The 18,272-nt window shown below is 41.0% G+C and overlaps 1 protein-coding gene across 1 annotated transcript in view; it reads right to left on the bottom strand.

The window, feature by feature from the left end:
- LOC122808122 (borealin-2-like) overlaps positions 1-18,272 on the bottom strand; it is a 268,638-nt gene that overhangs the window by 211,692 nt on the left and 38,674 nt on the right. The gene's annotated exons all lie outside the window — the stretch shown is intronic.

The following is an 18,272-nucleotide window of genomic DNA, read 5'->3' as shown; positions in this document are numbered from 1 at the left end:
GGGTGGGGTAGTGGTTTTGCCAGGGTGTAGTAACCTGTTTAAGCCTGCCCAGAATTTTTTTGGATTGTTTGAGTATTGGGTTTGATGGGTTATAAAGTAATTTCTTTCATCTTGTATTACTAGTTTCTTAGTAAGGTTTCTTAATTGCTGGTATGCTAGCTGTATTCCTGGATTTTTGTTGGACCTCCAGGCTGTATTACTTTGCCTCGTTTCCCTGGTTAACCATGGAACTGTTTTGGATTTAATTCTGGTAGTTCTTGGAGGGGCTTGCCTATTTAGTATCTCTAGGAAGGTAGAGTTGAAGTGTTTGATAGCTTCATAAAGGGGTAGTAATACAGTTGTGTCCAGTTGTAGAGCTGTAGGTCTCAAGAAGTTTGGTAACTTGAAGTGTTTTTTTGTTTCTTATTGTTTGGAGTATAGGGGTTTGAGGGTGGTGGGTGTTATTTGAGTAGGAAGGTAGTTTGATGGTCACTTAGCGAGTAAGGAAGGGTACCTGCTAAGTATGAGGGAGGTATTTTATTTAATAGAATCCAATCTAAATGTGATTCTCTATTTTTGTCGACTCGGGTGGGTTCTTTGATTAGTTGAGAGAAGGTAAGTAGGTTGATATGATTAGTGGGAGCCTGGGATAAGCAAGTAAGCCAGTCAATATTAAAGTCCCCAGTTTCTTGTGGCAGGGTTTGTGATGGCCATTGTAGATTTTCCATGGTGGGGATATAGCCTGTAACTATGTTAATAGTTTTGTTGTTACCTAATTTGAGCCTGGTTAAGAGTATTTCTGCCTTGTCCAGAGGGGGTAAAGTCAACTCTGATTTAGCTGGATAGTGTATTTTTATACAGTAGAGCAATGCCTCCACCTTTCTTCTATGGTCTGTCTAGCCGAAGGATACTGTATCCAGGTGGTTGGATCTCTGTATCTTTGGTAATTGGCTTTAGCCATGTTTCGGTTTAATCTCACAATATACTCCAGATATAATCAGTTTGAGTATGAAGCTCATGTATCTTTTTGTTGATGCTCCTGATATTTAGGTTTAGAATGAGTAGACTTTTCTGGTCTAGTATTGATTTGAGTTAGTTTGGGTAGTTGCGTATTAGTAGGATGATATATATCATAGGGACCTGGGTTAGGGTGGATATCACCATCATTTAATAAATAGTTCACGTAGTTTTTGCAGTGTTTTCACCATCTTTTGCAGTATTATAATGTATGTTTGGGTCAAAGGATTTGGGGTTGGCATTGTGAGTTTAAGAAGGGTATAAGTAGTGACAGTGGTGTTGAACAGGGTGGGGATTTTTGTTAGGGAGTATGAAGGAGTGGGAGAGATAATGGCTGTAGATTTATGGATGAGGGAAGAGTTGTTTTGTAATGAATGGTTGTAACAAGTGATGTGGTAGGTACATGCTAGGAGTAGTAGGGTCATTTGCTGGAGGCAGATGTTCATTGTAATTGGCCTTAGTTGATTGATATGAATGAATTGGTGCTGGGGGCAGATGTTCATTGTAATTGGCCTTGGTTGATTGATATAAATGAATTGGTGGATGTAATTAGATATATGATGGTAGTAAGAATGTTATTGGTAGTAGGAAATGCCGAGGGTGGGGACGATGTTGAATGGATGTAATGTAATGTAATTGTGGGAGGGACTGGACAGGTTTGGTAACAGGAGAATGCAGAGGGCGGGGAGGTTGTAGAATGTATACACTGTAACCGAGGATACTGGAAGAAGGTTAAGCTCAGCTCCAACTAACTGAAAAATAGTATGAAATTACATCTTTATGGCCAAAATTAAGTAATTTATCTTATGGTTCTGATTGCTGCCAGAGAGAAAAATGTCTTTGCCAGAGAATGGTTTAGTAGCTCTGGCAGGAAGAGTGGAAGTGTTATTGTTTTAAGACTTCCAGAAGTTGCAACAGATATTAGCACAGCTGTGTGCATATTGACACATGTAGAGATTCCGGGTCAATTGCTAGGAAAGGGGGTAGTATGGCAACCAAAGGTCAGATGTATGTAATGTCATTCTGTAATCCATTGCAAAAAGTGATGTTAATACTAGACAGACTGGAATCTCTGAGCAGTCCGTTTTTGTAACCTCACAAAGGATCTCTCACCCACTTCATCTTACCTTGCTCTAGTAAGTGACCAAGGAGAGAGGGGGAGAGAGAGGGAGAAAGAAAGAGAGATTAGTCAAGTACCATATTTCTATTTATGTGAATCTATTCATCTAATATTTACTGCAATTAATACTCTGGTGTTTACTATAACTAGATGTTCTATTTTAATGCTTTGTTATTTATTATATTTAAACTTTTCATTGCAGCTGGTCCTTTAGAGAAGATTTTAACCTTTGAGAGTAATTGTGTCTATTTGGCGACTCTGTGGCCACTCCTGAAAGCCTTATTCCACTGGTCAATCATTTGTATCAATATTAATTTCACACAGTATAATTTGGTACCCTTGTAAGAGCCTTAGAGTAGCTGGCTTTGGAGTGTTTGGTGGCAGTGTAACTACCTTATAGATTGGGCAGAAGGGGCATTGCTAGTAAATCTGTCCCAGCCTTTCCCAGCTGAGTATGTGAAAATCAAATCTCAAAGTGAAATTGTGTTAACTGCTTGGGGCAAAGACAAAGTACTGGTTTCACAGAGGGTGCTGAAGAACTCTGCTTGGACACTGAGGACTCATCTCTACAGCTGCGTCAATGGGGAGTCTTAATGGGGACCAAGAGCACTCGAAAAAAAGAAACCCTAACTGCAGACTGAGTGTTCCCTGTGTGATCTTAAGGGAAATTGTGCTTTATGCAGAGAGCTGCATCTACACGTGAATGTTCTTCACCAGTCAGTCATGAGGATTCCTGCTCCTCGATTACTGGCACAGAGAGAGAACGTTACACTGACTGCCAAATATCTTTGTTATTTCACGACTTGTATACTGTAGACCATTATGCAATAACATTTTAGAAGTAACAGATTTACAGCATATGGCCTCAGTTTATGAATATTAGGAAATTTATGGAAATTCTAATGAAAATAGGAGTGAATGACCTGTTGTAACTGAAAAAGCCTTGCCTCATCCCTGTACCTTTGCTGGCAAGGGTTAAAAGATATTTGTAGCTCCCCATAGTTTAGATCTCACTTCGTCCAAATCCAGCCTTGGTACGAGGCATCCCCCACCATTTCAAGATGCAAGAGTGCTTAAGTAAAACTTCAATCTGGAATAATCCACAAAAGATAAATTTTCTACGTGGGGGGGGGGGGGACACACAAACATATCCCACTCCCCATAGATAAGCAAGTAAGTTGGAATAATCCACATTGTACAATACTATAGATTTCTTCCCCCAATTTAGAGAAATCTTATCTGCTTAATTCTAAGCAGGACCTTACAATTGTGTATACGAGATTTAACCTGATTGTATTCAGTGCTATTGTGATAGTACATTTAGGTCTGTAGAACAAGGTGTTTGCTTGAACAAGTAAATAGAATGGAAGAGTGCAGAGTTGTTTCTAGCACAGAGACCACTTAGGAGGATATACAAGGCAACAGATAGAGACAAAGTCTTATAGCTGCCAATGGTACCAAAAACTAGACATTTTAGTGAGAAAACATGGAGGTTGAAGTTCATTTATGGAGTTGCATGCTGAAAGAGGAATATTCAATGAGCCAAACTTGGAAGAAAAAGAAGCGTGACTATATTTCTGTGGTCCTTAGAGAGATACCAAAGGCCAAGACATGCAAGGTAAAAAGGTGTTTTTTAACCATGACAGATGGTAGTCAAAGGAGGGCTCTCCAAGCACTCCTCAGTATGGAGAACATCGATGTCTGTGCAGTAACTGAAACCTGGTTCAAGGCTCCTGAGAGCACCCCAGCGCTACCAAGCTATACCTCGTATCACGCTTTTCGGCCCCAAAACTCTGGCCAAACCAAAAAGGGAGGTGGGAGTGTCCATATTCATCAAGGACACCCACAACCTCCAGGTTAGTGGCAACACATGAAGCATCAAGAGACCATCCAGGTGCAACTAACCGTAGGCAAAATGGCTATACAACTGGTAGCATGTTACAGACCACCCTCCCAATCTCAGGAACCCCACTCAGCCTTCCTGAAGACATTGCAGGATATGAATGTCTCACCAAACACCATCATATTGGGAGACTTCAACTACCCTAACATAGACTGGGTGCATTATTCTAGCCCAAACACCCTAGCCCAAAGGTTCCTGGAATTCATAAATTCAAATGCAATGGAACAGCTAGTCACCTCTCCCACAAGGGGAGATAATATACTAGACTTGATCATCACAAACATGGGGACAAAAAGTGCTCCACACCTGAAGTATACCCCTCACTGGTGAGATCTGACCACAAACTAATCACCCTGGATATACATATCCCACCTCCACCCCCAACACAAAGGACTATAGTGAAAAACTTCTCAAAAGCCGACTTTACACTTCTTAAAACCGAGATGGTATCCTTTAAGCCCACTGGGCCAGTGGAAACCACATCCCACAATGCAGAATCCTTCACAAATGCTTTCTACGGACATCTCCAAGAATGCATGGATCATGCAATCCCAAATAAAACCAAGACCCTCTCCACCAAGGGCAGGCGTCCTGTCTGGTGGACCCCAGCAAAAGAAGGAAGCTACTGCACGACAGAGCAAAATCCCATAAAGAGAAGGCATCTCTGATCAGCACTACTAGAAAGCTACGTTCTCTCATAAAAACATCCAAGGCCAACTTTGAGAGAAAAATCGCTATGGACACTAAAGATAACCACAAGGCCTTCTTCAGCTATGTTATAAACCTGGGCGGAAACCCTCAGATATGTTCAGAGTTAGTTCACAATGACAAAAAATGCACTGAACCCACAGATATTGCCAACATTCTGGCAGACAGGTTCAGTGCAAAATTTCTCCCCTCCCTCACCCCCAAAAGAAGAAATACTTATCCCAGCTGAATGTAAACCTCCCTGTCATCTCAGATGTCCAGGAGAGAACCGCCGCTAAAAACACAGCATCAATGGGACCTGACAGTATCCCGGGTTGCGTGCTATGTGAACTCCAAGAGGAGCTAAACCCGCACATAAAAATGCTATTTAACCTTAGCCTTCCTACAGGCTATGTACCGGAACACTGGCGTACAGCAACAGTTGTCCCACTCCACAGAGGAGGCACCTCTACAGACCCTGGTAACTACCGCCCCATAAGCTTAACCAGCCTGGTCTGCAAAGCTATGGAAAGAATCATTATGGAACTCCTAGAGACATTGGGGACTTAGACACTTGATCCCACCCAGTTCGGCTTTGTAAAGGGCAGATCCTGCCTTTTGAACCTGGTTGACTTTTTCAAAACAGTCACTAGAGCCATTGACGAGGGCAAAGCAGTCCATACAGCCTACCTGGACTTGGCTAAAGCTTTCGACAATACCCCACTCTGGCATCATAGACAAGCTCAACAGCTTAAATGTAAATCCATATGTCACAAGATGGGTGGCAAACTGGCTAAAGGATAGAACCCATAAAGTCAAAATCACTGGAGCCATGTCAGACAAAGCCAGTCTGAAGTGGTGTCCTGGGACCCCTCTTGTTCGGCATTTATTTCTCAGATGTGAAAGTAAACATGGGAGGGTTGTGGCTGACAAAGTTCGCAGATGACTGCAAACTAGGCGCCATAATGACTGCAAACTAGGCACCATAATCGATACACCAGCTGACACATACATCCTACAGAAAGGCCTCGCTGAAACTGACAACTGGTGCCGGAGTCATGGCCTTAAACTAAATGCCAAAAAATGTATAGTTGTCCCCTTTGGGAAAAACAAAGTACCCACAAATTATCACAGACAGTAACCCACTGAGTACGGAAAAAGTAATCAGAGACCTGGGGACCCAAGTCTCATTTGACACCCACATTGCCAAAGTGGTTAGAAAGACTTTCTACCTTGCTCACCTTATCATGAAGGGATTCACATCCAGATCAAAGGAGGTAATTGTACCCCTGTACTCCTCCCCTATCAGGCCCATGATTGAGTACAATGCCCCATTTGGTATGTACCTCACCCAACACTTGCAACAGCTAGAGAGACCCCAAAAAGTACCTCACCAAGAGGATCAAGGGTCTCCAACATGTGTCATATGCTGCCAAACTAAAGAAACTCCAGCTCTATTCAGTAGCATACCGCCTGCTCAGAGGTGATCTGTGCCTGACGTACAAGGCCATGTCCAATCAGGAACTGATGGATATGCTCCACCTCAAAAGATCCAAATCCAATCAGAACCATGAGAGCTAAAGATTTAAACCTCAGCACAAAATATGAATAGGACATGCTGGAGGGACAGATTCACAACTCAGAGGCTTCCCATACTCTAACAGAATCCCAGTTCATGTTAGGCAGAGCCCCTCACTGACTCTCAAGAGAAATCTTGACGAGTGGATGGGAGATCGTAGGTTTACCCCAGGGGTCATCTCTGTGTCATTACTAGACAGAGGCACAGTAAACTAATTCTATTATGTAAGGGGGTCTTCACTGTGTCACTACTAGACAGAGGCACAGTATTCTAAATCTATTCTGTACACTTTTGTACCATTACATGGGGTGGCGAAAGCCACATCACTATGGCTAGGCTTATAAATGCCCCAGGGAAGATATTGGTACCAAACTATGAATAAGTCTCTGATGACCAACCAAGCTACTACATGCTGTTTGACAGTGGATATAGAAGAATACTGCACTTCAGCACCGAGCCCATAAACATCACATAAGTATTTAGAGATGGAGGCCCAAAACAGAGCACTGTAGTACATTGGCGACATCCGTTTAGAGCAAATCTACCAATCTTAAGCCATATGGTTAGTGCTAGCCAGCATACTGCACAAGGATTAATGCTGTATGGGAAGATTTGCCAATAATCCTAACATGGCGAATAGTGCCAGAGGAAAGTACAGGTGGGTATATGCCCTTTATCTTGGTAACTTCCCAAAAAATTGACCACTGTAAGAAAGCCTCAGATAAAGGGACTTAGTTTAGGCAGGAGGCAATTATAGCATGAAGAACCACATACTCTGTGCTTGAACCAGTCAATCTTTGCAATGTGCAAACAAGGCAGTTCAAGTAGACAGGACATGTGAAAGTCAATGTCCGGCAGTTATCCTTGCCACCATAAAAGGGGGAAATATGGAAGTTGAAAAATATGAGTAAAGGGGGAAATATGGAAGTTGAAAAATATGAGTAAACGTGGCACATGGATTGCCATGGCTTCAGTTCTGAAAGCTATTTTGGTGAATTAAATCTGCCATTGATGAGAACACATTAGCCTTTTTAATGCTTATGAAAACAATACTGAAAAGTAGTGTCATCAGCTTAACAGGTTTAACCTCTTCTCTTTAATGAGATATTCTAATAAAAGAATCCTTTGGAAAGACGACCCAAACTTTAAGCCTGTGTTATCCTCACTCCTGATGGGATTTAGTGGAAAAAAGTTAAAGCAGTATTTTACTGTAATCACACAATTGTATTGCTTCCTTTGCAGAGCATTTCCTCAGGCCTCCACTTTAAATCAGATTCTGTTAGCAGCCTGCTAAATGAAAAAACTAAAATGGCTGCCACGATGCCACTATCATGCTTTCTAGCTTCTAAAGTACATAATAGAAGCTTTAGAAACAATGGGTCTCATGGGTGTATTTTAAGTGGGTTATAGTAGCAATTTCAAGTATTTAGAGATGCAAGTAAACCTTTAAGTTCATAAGAAGTTGTATAAAGGATATTGATTTTTAACTGCTCTTTTCTCTGTCGGTCAAGCAATAATGAAGTAAATAAAGCAACCAAAACAAAGTCTCGTAATACCAAAGGAAAATGGAATTCAGGCTATTGGAGCATTTTTGCATTTACAGTAAATACGAGTTTGCTACTGGATAGTGTTTTGAATGTTTTTTTTTTTTTTTTTAATTCAAAAAGTAGGTGTAGCCACAGGTACTCCTGTGGTGAAAACATATGCAAATATAGCACTGGGAAGAGAATAATACACATAGAACTGAATGTGTACAATATATAGCTTTTTACAAAATGATTTATGGAGGACATCTGCTTGGGCAAGGGAAGAAATTTTATACGAATGTTGACATTAAAAATGTAAGAATTTTGTAACTTTTGCTATGAAGTCGCACATTGAGAGGTTATTAAATATATAGTCGTATCTGAAAAAAAATGGTCAACTAAATATTTGCATTCAGAGTATGCACCCCAGACATGCATGCAATGGTATTAAGTCAGTTAAGACCAGGTAGATTAAATACCTATACGGATAACAGTTCACAATGACGTATTCAATATGATTGAGGTTTTTTATGAAAGGGATACAAGAGTTAATTACCAGAAGATGGTTTATGTAATATCAGAATGTGATGAGACGGAAGCCATTTCTTTCAAATAGAAATGCATCAACTGGTGTTAATAGGACTGTGAAGACAGGTGAAGGCCGCCAGCCTAGCCAGATAGAGGTCATTTGTAAATATTAATACAAGCCACAGGCTTGCTCTCTTATATGGTAAAAAATGGTGCTAAATGTGGAACTGCAAAGATGTAACAATGCACTCTGCTGTAACAAAGCTGGTAAGAGAATTCTTTGATGTCAAAACTCTGAGCCAAGGTGTCTAGATAAGGCATTCTTCCCATTGTTGAGGCCAGAGTTATTGGCTAGATTTTCCATGCAGTATTTCTTTTATTGCTCTGGTTCCTGACCAGCTGCAAGATCAAAAGGGCCATTAACCTCAAAAGTCTGTTAGCCTGGGAACCAGAAAGAAATGATGCAATCTGAAATGAATCAGTGGTACCATGTTATCAATTTAAGGACAGAGAAAGAGCATGTCTTGACAACATCCAACTCTGCCCGTGTCTATCTGCAAGTAGGATTTTAGAAATGCATTTTCTTAGTCTAATCTTGCTAATTCCTGGCTATTTTCAAGTGTTTTTCTGTGTTGTCAGAACTTTGCTACTGCGTTATTTTAAGTATTTCTCTGATCTCTGAACTCTGACTAGCACTGTGTAATAAGTATGGTCGTGTGTTATTATTTATTCTTAAATATTTTTAAACCCTTCAACTATGGCTGTTTTTTGTGTAGAGATAATTTAAGCTCTAAGAGTATGTTGCATGTATATAGTGATACTGTACCAAGTCACTCCAAATAAGTCTCGACTGTTCAGTCACACTTACCATTTGGATAATATTGCACAGTATAATTGGACACCCTTTCAGAAGGGCCTTTGAGTAGCTGATAAATATTAGCTGGGTGGTGGCAGTGATTTTTACTGTATAGTCTGGGTAAAAGGGGCACAGTTGGAGAACCTGTGCCAGCTTTCGGAGTGTCTGAGAAGAGTTTATACAACCACAAAGTGCGTGTGTCAGCTACTTGGGCAGGGAAATGAAGCACTGGTTGGACAGAGGGTGCCGGAGGTTTGCCTACTAGGCTGAGATAGCTGTGCCAGTGGGGAGTCTCATTGGGGACCTGTAGAGAAAGGGGGAAACCAGCCCCAGACTGACTGATGTGTGCCCTTAAGGGAAATTTTACTTTACTGTGTGTGCATTTATTATCCTGTCCCTATATGGATGCCCTTCACTTGCATCAGTGGTGGGGTCTACTAACACACACGCGCGCGAAGTAAACAGTTCATCCTAGGCAAACATGACCTTGAGCTTTGTTCAGGTACTTGGCTGGGAACATTTGCCTTTGAAGCAATGCAGCTGCAGAACAGAACAAAATAGCCCGGTCTGCCTACACTCCACTCCTACCCCCATTTCCATTTCTGTCCCTTGCACTTTTCCAGTGCATTCCATGCATCTGCAGCCCCCTCTTGAGCAGTCAAGACAGCCAGGATAACCAGCCCCTCCCAGTCCCATTTTGGCCTTTTCTCAGTTTGTGTTCAATTAGCTCCATCTCCCCACCTCCTACCTAGTAAGATGCCCAATTTCCGGTAAATATTTGCACTCTTCTTCATACCACACACATTTCTGTTGGCTCTCCCAACTTGCCCTATAAAAAGTCTCCCTACAAATGGTCTCTCCAGTGGAGCACAGCATTCGAGTTGTTGCTTCAGTAAGCCCAGATTAAGTGGGGAAATTGCTTCCACCTTTTCTGAAGAGTTGTGCATTTTTAGCCAATGCAGAGCTCAGGTTTGCAGTTGGTAGCCTAGTGTAGACTAGATCACATCCAAATCCTCCTCTGGTCTCACCCAGGTTAGTTCTACATTCCTAGATAATTTGTTAATGTTGTAGCTTACATGCAGCAGCATGCATTTCCTCAGAACCTTGCTACCTTCCCCACTTGATCCTCAACAAGCCATTCATTAAACCTATTTTGTGAGAGCAAACCACTGAGTTTTATCCCTCACATGCCCGACAGATTAGAGAACTGGATCCAAAGTCCAGATAAATCCCTGTTGTGCTCCACTAATTTATTACATTTTTAACTCATGTCCTTCAAGTTTCACTTGAGCTGTAAATCACTGCTTCTGTTTTGGCCCTAATCTATGTAGCTTCCCACCAGTTGCCCACATAAGAGACGTCCCTAACGTCCCATTAGCTCTCATCCACTAGTACCTCCCAATTACTAGGCCCCTAAAATTATGTTTGCAATAGCCATCATATAATCTACCCCCAGGCTAATAAGCCTCGTCAGCTTAATATTAGTAGCATAAATAAACTTTACATTTGTTTTACTCCCTTTATTTTGGAGAAGGTACCACACACCATCTACTCCACGGTGGACATTTTGCTACCTGTTAAAGTGGCTTAATCAGCACACTAGACTGCCATGCAAGTTTTATTCTTTCCAAAAGGAGAACATTCTAGTTTTTAACTAGTGGATTAAAAAGTTGACTAGTGTCTCATTACGTTCACGCCCCTCTTTTCTCCAGTCTTCACTCACTATTGTGTCCTTTACCTCTGGTCCTTCGTTTTAAATTTTAGTGCAAAAGTGGGGGAAAAAAATCACTTTCCATCTGTCTTGCTTTTATGCAGTAACTTACCAAAATATAAATATTAGCTAAGCTATGTAAGAAAAAAATTTAAATTCTACCTGGTAAAGTTTGAGCATCTGTCAGGTTCAGATTAAATCTGCTGTAGTGAATACCAAGGTGGAGGCTTTAAACTAAGCAAGAGCCACTAGGGAGAAACTGGTGGGTAGGAATGTGTGCAGTGAGATAGTGGGGGATTGGAGATGGTAGGTAAATAGGGGGATAGGAGATAATAGGAAAAAGTGCAAGGCGTCATATCTTGGGAGATGTGGAAAGAGGTTGGGGTGGCTGCTAGATCTGATGAGGTGCTTGGAGAATGGAGTGAAATATAACATAGCTTAGATGTGGGGACTAGGTTCCGAGCTGAAAAGGATGAAGTTAAGAGCCAAGGCAGCTAGGGGGTACAATAAGGTCCGGCAGTGAACCGTAAGCAGGGAAGATGTACAGAAGGGAAAGGCAGAGAGGGTACAACGGAAACATGGAAAGAAAAGGATGGGGCACAAGTTGGGTCAGTTATAGGGCAAATCACTGGAATATGAAAAAGCTGGACAGGAATAGAGAGTAATCCAGGAGTGAATAGTGGGAAGACATGAACAGATGTGAGAAAGGAAGTAGTTAGTAGTGGTCAGACAGCATGAACAGAGTAGGTGTTAGGAGTTTGTAAAAGAAAACACAAGGAGGAAAGCACATAACAGGCATACTGCCTCATTTTAGTATGTCCTCCATAAAATCTGTGATTTTCTAGCAAATCATTGAAAATTGACATTACTAAATGACACATTTGAGTTTTTAGGCTTCAAAAATGCTACCACCACAGATTTAAGTTTATAAAAGAGCAATATTTAAAAAAAAAAAAAAAAAAAAAAAAAAAAAAAAGTTTATGAAAGCAATATTTAAAAAAAAGGAGTTTTGGGCCTTTGCCCTTCCATATTTTTTGGCTTTATCCAGATTTCTTGTGCCAAGTATGTTGACAGGGACTAAGAAGGTCTAAGGGTAGTGATACTGCTAGAAAGAGGGAAAAGGTGGAGGTAAAAATTGTATAAAACTTTATCTATCCTGCTATCTCAAAGTGTTAAGGAATTAAAGTCATTCCAAAGAAGAGGAGCAAGCGAGTTATATTAAGCTGGGTCTCAAGGTGTAGGTTTCACAAGGAAATAGTAACCAAGATGGTCAACAAGAGGGAAGCGGTGGAGACATATGGTGGTGTATAAAGTACCCACCCCACAAAGGAGACAGCAGAGCTGCCAACAGAAAAACTCCTCCAAATACAAAGGCCTTGAAGTAGGAGTCGCTAATCATACTATTGGCTGTGGCAAGAAAGGCAGGCGTTGGGCTTGTAGATTGATGCCAAGCTCAGGCTTCATCCTAGTCAGAAGTGAAACAAGGTGGGCTGCATAGGTATCTATGCCTGAACTTGAATGAGCAAGCTGGAGATATATTGAAAAGGAGGGGACAAGCATTCTCCCTGCAGACAAGGGGAAAGCATGACAATATAGGAAATGGACAAATCATGGTAACTTCACAAAACGTTTCTGGATACTATTGTGATATTCAAGCAAGATGGGGAAGCTGTAAGCAGGACAAGAGATGGGATATAGGAAGTGCCAGGGCACAGGTGGGAAACAAATGGGGGAACACTACATAGTCTTCCACTTGCACAGAGGTCCACCACTCATGACAATCCAGTACCAGACATGGACTGCCCCTTTATCTCAGATTAACTACAACCCAAAACACAACAAAGGTATGTTTCGTTCCAGTGAATTTAATCTACCCCCGCCCCCAACACAAGTAGGAGATGCCAGCTTTTTTTTTTATTTTTTTTTATATAAAACACAACTTCAGAAACGTCTTTCACACAAAACAGAGCACTCTCTCTACTTAACACCAACACATATTTTAGTGCTTCTGTAGTACATCTTACTCAATTTACAAATACCACTCTCAGACTAAGTATGGTTTCCTTTCACCACAATTCATGTCATACTGTAGCTATTAATTTGACCCAATAATGAAACTCTCTCTTCTACATTTAAACTTTTGTGCATTGTAACTTTTAACACCAAAATTCTCAGATGAAAGGTGGTACTGTTGCACCCTGTATCCAATTATTCAATTCATTTTGTTCTGGTTAATTTTTCAGATATAGGGAGAGACCGATTTTAGATACAGTGTTAAAATATCCATTTCCCCTATTCACATGGCCTTTACCTTTCAGATACTGTACATTAGTACGGGCACTCCGCATGCTAGCTTCCCTATGTTCATACCACCAGGTGGCAGGCTAGCCCTGCCAAAGTTTCTTCCATACAGCGCACACCTACAGCCATTTATGTTCAATATATCTACTGCTAGTCTTTGGGGCAACATGACCATTGAGTGATACCACAAGACTAACTGCAAAAACATTGGAGGGGGGGGGGGTGTCAAGGATGCTGGATAGAATCTTGAGTTTTAATAGCTGATCTATGTGCAGCTCCAGCAAGTGGTTAGTGCTGTGTGGCTTTTTTGTTGCCATTTTCATACACAGCACTGCTTTGAATGCTTTTGTATCAAGAGCATTTTTTCCTAGCAAGTTTCATTACAAATACAAAATTTGTGTGGCTTCTTTGCAATTTGCACAGAACTTCCGGTTCACTGCATATTGCTTAAAAATCTTCCTCCAAATTGTATAAGTTGCCCTAGCCTTCTGAATGCAGAAATTAAACAGTTTATTCAATTTGCTTCCAGAAGTCCCTTTAACATGTCTCCAATTCGCTTGGATATTTTTTCCAAGTTTCTACAGCTGAAACTATGTAGTAACTTGTACCCATGTACACCTAAAATACAAGGGCCAATTTAACAGTTAAGTACCAAATCCTCGAATAGGTCAACAGATCTGGGTCATTATAAACCCAAAAGTCTGACCAGCCACATCTGTAAGACAATGGGTAGGATTATTAACCATGTCCTTAATTCTATAATTTATAAACTCCTGACCCAAGCCAGTTCAGTTTTGTCAAGGGTAGTTTCTGCCTGCTTAATCTGATCAGCTTTGGCAAGTTGAATGTAGGATAAAAACAGGCATATCTAGAACTTGGAAAGGCATTTGACACCATCCTGTACCCAGGATTTGTTGATATTGTCCAAGCTAAAAGTTAATCCATATACAACTTGACAAACAGAAAAATCAAATCAAGATTAGGGTGGGTGGTTCTACTTCCTCTGAAGGCCTGCCACTAATCATGTACCCAAAGGTTCAGTTCTTAGGATACTCCTCTTTAGCTTTGACCTCTTGAGAAATAAATGCCAGTGTAAAGGTTTTGTGGCAGACAGGCTACAAAGGACTAAACTTGGTCTCATCATATGTGAGGAGAACACCTAGATCCTCCAAGATGGCTTTTTTCAAACTGTGGAGTAAAACTAAATGCCAAAAAAATGTACAAGTCTCCTTTGGAAATCATGACTTTCCCTGTAGCCATCAGACACTACATCCCTGAAAATTCACAGTACTTCAGGACCGGTGAATTTATGTGGACAGAACTGTCCATTGATCACCACGTATTCACTATTATAATAAAGGTCTTCACTGTGCAACTTAGTATACTGCTGTTAGACTGCCCCTTTATGTACCTGTCCAACATATAAATGCAACCTGAATGACCACAATGCTCTCACCAAGAAAATCAGAGGGTCAAAACTACTGACCATTTTAGCTTTGTCCCTTTTATCAGTATCGTACAGGCTACTAAGGGGTGATCTCTGCCTCACAGAGGCAGAGACCCTACCCTCTCTGATCTACTATACATGTAGAAGTCAAATAGTGGAATAAACCCCCACTTTGGAGATTTTAATCTCGTGTGTAACAAACAGAATGTGCTATGATGTGCATTATAGAATACCACTTCTTTGGTATAGGTCTTCCCCTCCATAAAAAATACGTCCCTTCCTTTATTCACGTTATCTAGACAAACAGATGGGCAACCGCAAATTCGCCACCAGTTTAGCACCTTTGTCCTTTATGGCTAGGGTCGTCACGTAAAATGTTCTGACCAGTTCTGGGTTACAAGAACTAAACTTCGTGGCAATGCAGGGCTAGGCTTCTAAGGAAGCTTGATGGATAGATAGCCTAGAGTATCTAGCTGCCTTAAATTTGAAGATTCTTCTCAGAAGTCCTACAACCATACAAATGCTTTCATTAAACTAGTCAGCAAGTCCTACAACCATACAAATGCTTTCATTAAACTAGTCAGCACTTTTTCTATTGTATGATTTGTACACTGATGATCAGTGTTCCACACATCTGCATGGATGTATTATATACACCAGTGTGGCTCAGTTTTACAGAAACCCATGTCAGTATTAAGCTAACAATCTCTGTAGAATGAAGCGACTTATCCATGGCCAAGACACATCTGAAATATTAGCCATAGATAATAACTTACTATTACACTGTTGTACAAGGGGGAGAAAGATCTAGGGAACAAGATACTTCACAGTGGTAGAATTCCAAGTGTCAGTATATAGGACCACCACCAAATGCCCCATGCACAATAGCTTAACCTAAATTTATGCATTGCAGATGAACCTAATTATCAAAAGTGTAGTCTGCCTGGAGTTCAGGGCCCACAGCTCTTTGAAGCAACTACTGTAAAAACTGTAGAGTGATGATAGACTACAATAACGGATTGTTATTAAAATAAGGCTGGCCAAAAGGCTGAGGAGGGATTTTAGGAATAACTGAAGCAATTAATGAGCAGCACAGGGATCAATCAACTCCAGTACTCTACATGTGTGTGTGGTTAATTATTAGACCATTAGGTCCAGTGTAAGGCTATGAGAGCAGGAACCAGAATGCTGGAGAACACATTCACAAGGACAAACTGGGCATACCACACCTTCACATACTGTTTTTGTTCGGCTTTTCTTGGTTAAGGGTCACCACAGAGGAACTCCAGACTGCTAATGGATTGGCAGTCGATTTTTATGGTGCAGAGGTGCCAGCCCAGCACCCAACCTTCAACGAAGGCATGCCCATTCACACATGTCTTTCGAATGCCACTCAACCACAGGGAGGACATGCAGACTCCACACAGAAGGCGCTCCAGCTGAGAATCTAATGGGACAACCTCTTGCTGTGAGGCGACAATGCTACCGCTGCACCACCATGGCTTACACTTCTATAAACCATAGAAGGGACAGCCAGGTAACACTGCTGGAAAGTATGTAGTAACCAGTGATAAGAACCGGAGATAGAAGGGTATCCACCTGAAAAATTGGGGGGGGGGGGGGCAGAGTACCAAAAGATGGTCTTGGTACTGTTTTGTGGAGAATGTGAACCCATAGAAGCAATGGTAATCAGACTGGATAGAGACCATTCTTGTAATTTTTAACAAAGGAAATGATTGCCAAGCATTGCCCCTTATTCCCACCGTTTCCTACATAGTTTTACCACTCTAGTTATTGCACATTTATTTCAAGTCAAAATTTTGCTTTCATGTATGCAGTTGTGACAGTGCTGGTAAATGAAGCATACACCTCTCCAAATTTGACGCAGCCTCTGTAGAGAGCTTTTAGCAGTAGCTGGCCATTTTAAAAACACAAGAAACCCAAATCATATCATTGCAATTCTGTGTCTTACCTCAATACAGCAAAAGGGTTTTATATTAAACTTGTACCCTGCTTGCATACAATAGGGGAAAACAAAAGAAGGTTATTTACCAATACCATTTCTCCAAATTACAAAGCTTAGACAATCTGTTATCCATACCTAGAGCTGAAGAAATTAATACGATTTGGTGTGCAGACATGACAAGAAATCTATGAAGTAATGCAAGGTTCATGACTTCACTGCATACTGGCCAGCATGAAAAACCAGCACAGGAAACTAAACTGAAGGCAAGGTTTTGATGGAAGACTGGTTTCCCTCTCTAAAGGGGTTAGATCAGTTTGAGTTCCACCCACAGAGCTTAAGGTTATCAAATATCAACTGCAAAACTAGTAATTAAATTAGGATATCTCTAATCCCATCCGTGAACAAAACAGTGTGACAATTTGAAATAAGTGTTAGTAGGATGACAGTTCATTGGCTTAATGAGAACATCTTGTGATTTTGCAAAAGATGGTAAGGAAATGTATAACAAAAACAAATATAAAAGCACTTCCAAACTAATGACCATATGAATGTGCCAAAAATACAATTTAAACTAAACGTAATTTAAAAATATGTTTGTGCACTTCTATAGATCAAAATGTCAGCTCAAGGGAATAACCCCAACAGCTAAACAAAAAAAAAAAAAAACCTCTTTCACTGATCTGCACTGACAGGAGCCAACTTGAGTGGATTTCCACGATGGTTCTCGTATAACTGCCTGGTGTTCTCTCCAGCCCAAATTTATCCTTTGCATTTTCCCTGCTCTTTGACCATTACACAGCAGCACTTCTCACTAGAGGAAGAAAATGGACTGATCCTTCCTCAGTTACCAGCCTTGCAGCACATAGCATACCAAGGCTAACCACCAAACATGGCACTCTGACAATACGCATATAACTCAACCATTGTCTGCTCAGCCCAGTCCCTACCCAAACTGCAAAAAGTCACACAGGAAGCCTTTTCATCTGTTGAAACTTGGTTATCCGATGCCCAATTAATACTCAACCCAAACAAAACTAAACTATTCATCTTCCAACCCACCAAACATACTCAAAACAACTCTCACTTTATCACAGCAAAAAAGACAACACCACTATATACCAGACTGAACACACCAAATTGCTAGGAGTGAAAATAGACAAACTAAAATTTGACATTCACATATCCTTGACCATAAAAAAAGTCCACAAAAAACTAGGAGCACTATACAGAAATAAGCAACTTCTCACCAAAGATTTCAATAGCAAATTCCCACCTTATCTCCACCCTACTTTATGCCTGTCCAATATATACCAACCTAAGGCAATGCGATCTAAACAAGCTAGAGAGACCTGCTATTCGTCACAGGGGCATCCTACCGTAGTCATCACTGTCTCTCACTTGCACAGTGGCTTGAACTCCCACACCTCCTTCAAATGGTATCAACTCTCTCACTCGCCCACAAACTAGTAAATCATCCACTAAATGTCCCATCCCTCCAGAATCTACTCCAACCCTATCGCACCACCAGACCACTAAGATCCAGCAACAAATATCACTTGCAGATCACTAGAGCCAATAACTCTGCTGGTGAAGCACTATTCTCCTGCACCATAGCCAAATTATGGAACTCCCTCCCACCCACAATTACCTCT

This window comes from Protopterus annectens, chromosome 8.part0, assembly GCF_019279795.1.
Source record: "Protopterus annectens isolate FY-2018-M chromosome 8.part0, PAN1.0, whole genome shotgun sequence".
In the NCBI taxonomy this organism is placed as follows: Eukaryota; Metazoa; Chordata; order Ceratodontiformes; family Protopteridae; genus Protopterus; species Protopterus annectens.
This window is presented reverse-complemented; position numbering and strand designations above follow the sequence as displayed.